A 6,334-nucleotide genomic window follows, 5' to 3' on the forward strand; every position below is an offset into this window, starting at 1 on the left:
AATATTTTTATCTTGTAGTTGAATTGAACGGTCAATTTGATATTGAAATGTCATCCGAACAAATTTCTAAGTATGTTTCAACTCAAATCGCTTAGTTGCATGAAAAAAAAAAAGACTTGTTCAGCAACCAAATGACCTTATTTGTTGAACTACTATCTGATCAAGTCAACAAGTTATGGATAAAATATTAGTTTTCTTTTTGTGTTTTATCAATTTTTATATTAATAACAATACTCTCGATTTTTACGCATATCTTTGTTTAATATAATGAATATATAATATTAAAGACATGTTAAAATTTTCTATAAATTTTATAATATTTTCTTTATTTTTATTTTATTATTTAATTTATGACATTACAAGTTGACTTGTTAAATTTTGAGGGAAATGTGATTCCATTCAGTTTTAAGAACATTGGTCATTTATTAATGTTTTTGTCTCAAATCAAATCAAATCAATTGGTCAGATTGGTTGACCTACCACTTTGACCAGGATTTTGGGTGTATTTACCACCAACTTGCTTACCTATAAAAAATCATTGGTTTACTTAACAACATGGGTGAGCGAGCTAACTGAACCATTGAACCAAAGGCAAAATCATTGGCTTAGTTAAAAAATCATTGCTTTTGTCTTAATTTTTGTATTTTTTTCATTAATAAAAAAGTAATTTTTATTTATCACATTTATTTTTTTAAATGATGAGTATATAATATTAGAGATGTAGTCATATGAAATTTCTATATAATTTTTACAATTTATTTTATTTCTATATATTTTTAAATTTTTATTAGTTAATTATGACAATATAGACTAGTCCATTAGTCCCAGATGGTTGAACTATGGGCCCACCACATGGATTGAAAAATCATTTTGCTTTTGGGTTGATTTTAAACTTTGTATTCCATTTCAATCATTAGTAAAAGTATATCATACTTTTCACACTTAGTTTTTTTAATATGATGAATATAATATTAGAGATGTGCTCAAATTTTTTCTACAAAATTTATTTACCTTTTTGAATTTTTTGTGTTCTTATCTTTTCAAATATTTATTATTTAATTATGACATTCATGGGTTAGCCATTTGATTTAGAAGGTTGGACCATTGACGTACTACCAAGATAAGAAAATGAATCCCTTTTCAGTCTTTTAAATTGTGTACTTCATTTATATCATTATTAAAAATAATTCTTATTTATCATAATTAATTTTGTTTAATATGATTAACATATAATATTAAAAATGTATCTACGATTTTTTATTTTCTGTATTTTCAACAATTCTTTGTATGTTTTTTATTTAAAAATGTTATTATTCAGCTATGCCTCTGTTTGGTATCACTTATTTGAAGCACTTTTTCAAATAAGTACTTAAAATAAGTGGTAGAACCACAAAATAAGTACTTATTCATGTTTGACACAAAAAAAGGTAGAATAAGTACTTATTTTGAAAATAAATGCTTAAAAACTAAGCAACTCTGGGCCATCTTATTGTAAGCACTTATGGTATGTGACCCTCTCTTCTATGCAAAGTAGCAAGGACGACAGTGGAGCATCAATCAGGCGGGTGGCAAACTACGACCAAGCGGGTTTTCATGTTTCAGGTATGTGAAATCCATCATTTTTCTTTGTTTCATATTCTCTGGTTTGGTGGGTTTTAACCCATTTATTGAAACATTTGGTGGGTTTTAACCCCCTAGATTTGCATTTGGGAAAGTGGAAAACTACCTTCTAGCCAGTGACGGCTTCTTGGTTGGTGAGTTCTAAACTCTTTTTTTTTTCCTATGTAATTACAAATATATAATCGATTTTTCATTTTTTTTTCTATCTATGATATTGGATAAAAATCCTGATACCCAAATTATTCATGTTGAAATTGTGGTGAAAATGTTAATGTTTGATTATAATTTTGATTTATAATTTTTGTGATTAATTAGGAAAAAACCATTATTTCTTGTTCTTGAAATATTTATCCGAATTTGATGTTCTTGAAATAGTTTTTGCTATGATATTTTAGCTTTTCTTGTTCTTGAAATGATAACCTGAATGTGCTATGATATTATTGTTGTTCTCGAAATGAATTACTAGTAATATTTTTTACAATATTCGAATATCATCACTATTACTACTATTATCATCGTTATCAATTTTTTTGTTATTTATTATATTTTCTTAAATAAAATAAATTGTTCAATAGTGCCACGTATGTGACACATGGGCTCATGTGTGTCATGATTTGTGAAGTTAGGGTTATAATGGTTATTTCTACAAAAATAAATACTTATTGAATCATAAAATAACATTATAGTCATTTCAAACCCAGAAGTTTGAACTCAGAAGAGAGTGAGAGACCAGCAACGACGCAGTGATTGCAACAAGGCTACGGAGATTGCAAGGTTATAACCTACAATCATCAATTCAGATTTCAGAGATTAGAAGGCTTCTAGAGTTCATATTCCATATTTACACGTAATTTAGAAATCTTCTTCTTCTTCTTCTTTTGGTTGGGTGTGTAATTCTATTTTGTTTTTTAACCAAAATAACCAAATAAAAATTTAGTTCGATTTGATTGGTTTTAACAAAGTTCAATACTTTGATTTATACATGTGATAAATTGGTTATTAAATTTTTTATTTTTTTTGGTTCGGTTTTAAACCGAATGCTCACCCCTACTTGTATATGTTCTTTAGAGGGGTAAGGTAATCATACCCCCCCCCCCCTCCTAGAAAATTTTTCAATAATTATAAAAATTCATTGTGGCAACCCCTCCCTCGATAGTCTTGGGGCTAAAATCAATGCTTTAGTGCAAGGTTTTTAAAATTGGATCGGACAAGGAACTGTTTTGGGGTCTGATTTCTGGGTTGAACAGTCCAATCATCCAGTTCAAACAGATGGCCCATTCTAACAAAAAAATAAAAAAAATTTAAAAAAATGACCAAAAACCATTCTTGAGTAGAATGGTTCGACTACCTTGGTTAGGGGTTCACTGACCAAATCAACGGTTTTTGGCCAAATAGCAGTTTTAGGGTAAAACAGAATTGGTTAGGTGACCAATTCCCAGCTCCCGGTTTATCCGATCCGATCCGGTTTTGAAAACATTGCTTTAGTGTTTGTAATATTAGAATTTGAAAAAAAATGGACCACTTCAATAGTCTATACTATTTATAGCCAAATTAATTGGTTTATTTAATATTATTAGACATCTGATCTTATATTATTTTTGTATTTTGTTTTATATTAAATAAATTTTCTAATATAAAATATAAAGCATTCAATTAATACTAAATCAAGTTAAGATATAATTAATAGATATTTCAATGTATAGCAATTGAAATCCTAATTTATTTTGGGTACCTAAAACACCTGTTTATAGGTGTTTTCAAGAACTCGATTTTTAATTGATATATATATATATATATATATATATATATATATATATATAACAGAAATTTGGAGAAAAAACTAAAAAAAATAAAAGGTGCATGGGTTAAAGTACCGATCCACCCATAAATTGTTCATATTATTATCCATTATCAAAGCTACTTTTTGTTCATTTTAATGTGCACATGCATTGCATGCAACAATTTCAAATGATGATGATGGTAATAATTTCTATGTTATTATTAAATTCATATAACAAAGATAAGTAATTGAAGAAGCATGGTATATAATTTTAATTTAGGGGAGTCAATCGACTGGGTTTGGATCTAATCCGATCCAAACCTTATCAAATCAGATTTGGACAGTCCATTATAATTATTGGATTGGGCCAATCCAAAATAAATTGGTCCATATTCTTATTAGTTTGAATTAGACCTAAACCAAATTTCCAATAATCTGATCACGAGGCCAAACCCTTGTCCAATTTGAAATCAATCAAAATTGAAAATAGCATAAAATCACTTTTACGAAAACATTTTTATAAAAGCACTTTTATAAAAGTAATTATATGAAAAATATTTTTACGAAAGCACTTTTATAAAAATAGTTTTACAAAAGTACTTTTATGAAAGCACTTTTTCAGAAGTAGTTTTATAAAAGAACTTTTACAAAATCATTTAATAAAAGCACTTTTATGAAATCAATTTTACAAAAAGAAAACTTTTACGGAAGTACTTTTACGAAAGCACTTTTATAGAAGTATTTTTATAAAAGCACTTTTAGGAAAACACTTTTATGGAAGTACTTTTAGAAAATCACTTTTATGAAAACTTTTACGAAAGCACTTTCACAAAAGTACTTTTATGAAAACACTTCTACGAAAGTACTTTTATAAAAATACTTTTACAAAAGCACTTTTACAAAAGTACTTAAGTACTTTGATAAAAGTGCTTTTATAAAAACACTTTTCCAAAGTAGTTTCAATAAAGTGTTTTTGTAAAAGCACTTTTATGAAAATATTTTTATCAAAGTACTTTTATAAAAGTGCTTTTTCAATGCTAAAAGTGCTTTTATATAATTTTTGATATTTCATTCGGTTTGGATTGGATCCAATCCAATCCATTTACATTTTAATAGATCATGTCCATTTATAAGTGGACTCACATTGAACTGGATCGGATTGGACCAAATCTGTCCAATTGACACCTCTAGGTGTATTGGTATTAGGTCCCATTTGGCATCACTCCCTCGGAGTGATTCTCTTGATTCTCGCATTCCAAAGGATGAGAATCATGTTTGGCATGGCAATAACTATAATTCTTTTTCAAATCGAGAATGAAAATTGTCAAAAGAAAATCGTAATTCGTAGGATTTTTTAGCTCATAAGAAGCGTCTCGCTTAAATCGATTTTCATTGCGTCTTTTTACATATGAGCACGTGTGCATTTCTAAGATTTGAACACAAATAAGCTATGAAATGGAAAAACTTTCTCCATCGTTTTTTTCATTATTTTCTTACCTCATCTCCTCCTCCGACTATCTTCTTCACTAGTAAGACATTTTCTTTTTCATTTTTTTAATCTTCATATTCAAAGATGGGAGAACGACGGTTCAGCCCAGGGTCAGAATTTATAGGCCCAAAGTACTATTGAGGTAGGTGCCAGCTCGGAATTGATGCCAGTTCATGGGCGAGCGTTGGTGCATAGAGTATGGGTTGTTGATATTTTGAATGTTTATAGCTGTATAGTAGAAATCATAAATCTGCATTGAATCTATCCATACTTTTCCGTTCAAAAATCCATCCAATGGTCTATTCTTCTCATATTAGTTTCTTCATTGTCTTGTATGGCTTGGAGAACAACAAATCATCCTTTCTTCCCTTGCCGATGTAGGTAAGTGTGACTGACTATACACTACAAATCTTTCCTCCAACAAATCTGAATCTTACATATATACAGATGTCCTTTTGTTTTGGGATGTTTTTGTTTGGTTTTTTTGTGATACACCAGTGGAGTAATGGATGATTTTTTATGATACATCCCATGTTTCATTGTAATCTTTTTGTTCAACTTTTGTGATAAAATTTAGACGTTTGTGTGATAAATCTATACTCTCCCTATGTAATAGGAATTTAAAGAGAGAAAAAAAAGGAATTATTCGAAATGGTTTGATTTTTTCTATTTAAGAATTGATATGAAAAAGCAAGGTCTACCAAACTCAATTCTGATTCTCAAAATTGAGAATCCAAAAAAATTCAGTATCCATTCTTTTCTGGATGGATTCCAATGATGAGAAATAGGAGAATTGATGCCAAACAAGGCCTTAGCTTTCAACCTAAAGGCCTACCTTCAAATCTTCTCACATGTATATCAATGTTTTCAACTTGTGGCTGAATTAGAAAACCAGATTGACTGATTTTCCACCCAAATAATTGCAGAAATTGTAGGAAAAATTATGTTTAGAAATCATAAAAAGCATAGAAAATGATAAAATTTTCAAAACAATACCAAATAAGTAATAGAAATTGCAAACATTACAGAAAGTGTTGAAAAAATGCAGCCAAAAATTAGAAATTACAGAAAATGTAAAAATGATTAAAAATAAAAAATATAAAGGGCAAATTTCTTAAAATACTCCTACTATTTAACTAATTGACAAATAGTACCCCCTACTGTTTACATATTGTCTTAAAGTACACCCAAGTTTTCTGAAAATTGTCTAAAACCTCCCTTACCATTAACTTTCTGTCACATGTGACATCACGCGATTGATATATTTTCTAGAAATTCTTAAATTACCCTTTCTAAAATCACGGTAAATGCTTACCTTTTTTTGATAGAAACGGTAAATGCTAACCGATGCATTTAAGAAGTCCTCTCTTTTTAGATTGAATAAGCTGGAATCTGATGTTTAGTAGACAAAACATCTGCTGAAATATGATAAACATCATAGTGAT

Source organism: Nelumbo nucifera, chromosome 8, assembly GCF_055504915.1.
Source record: "Nelumbo nucifera cultivar China Antique chromosome 8, China Antique-T2T, whole genome shotgun sequence".
Taxonomy (NCBI): domain Eukaryota; kingdom Viridiplantae; phylum Streptophyta; class Magnoliopsida; order Proteales; family Nelumbonaceae; genus Nelumbo; species Nelumbo nucifera.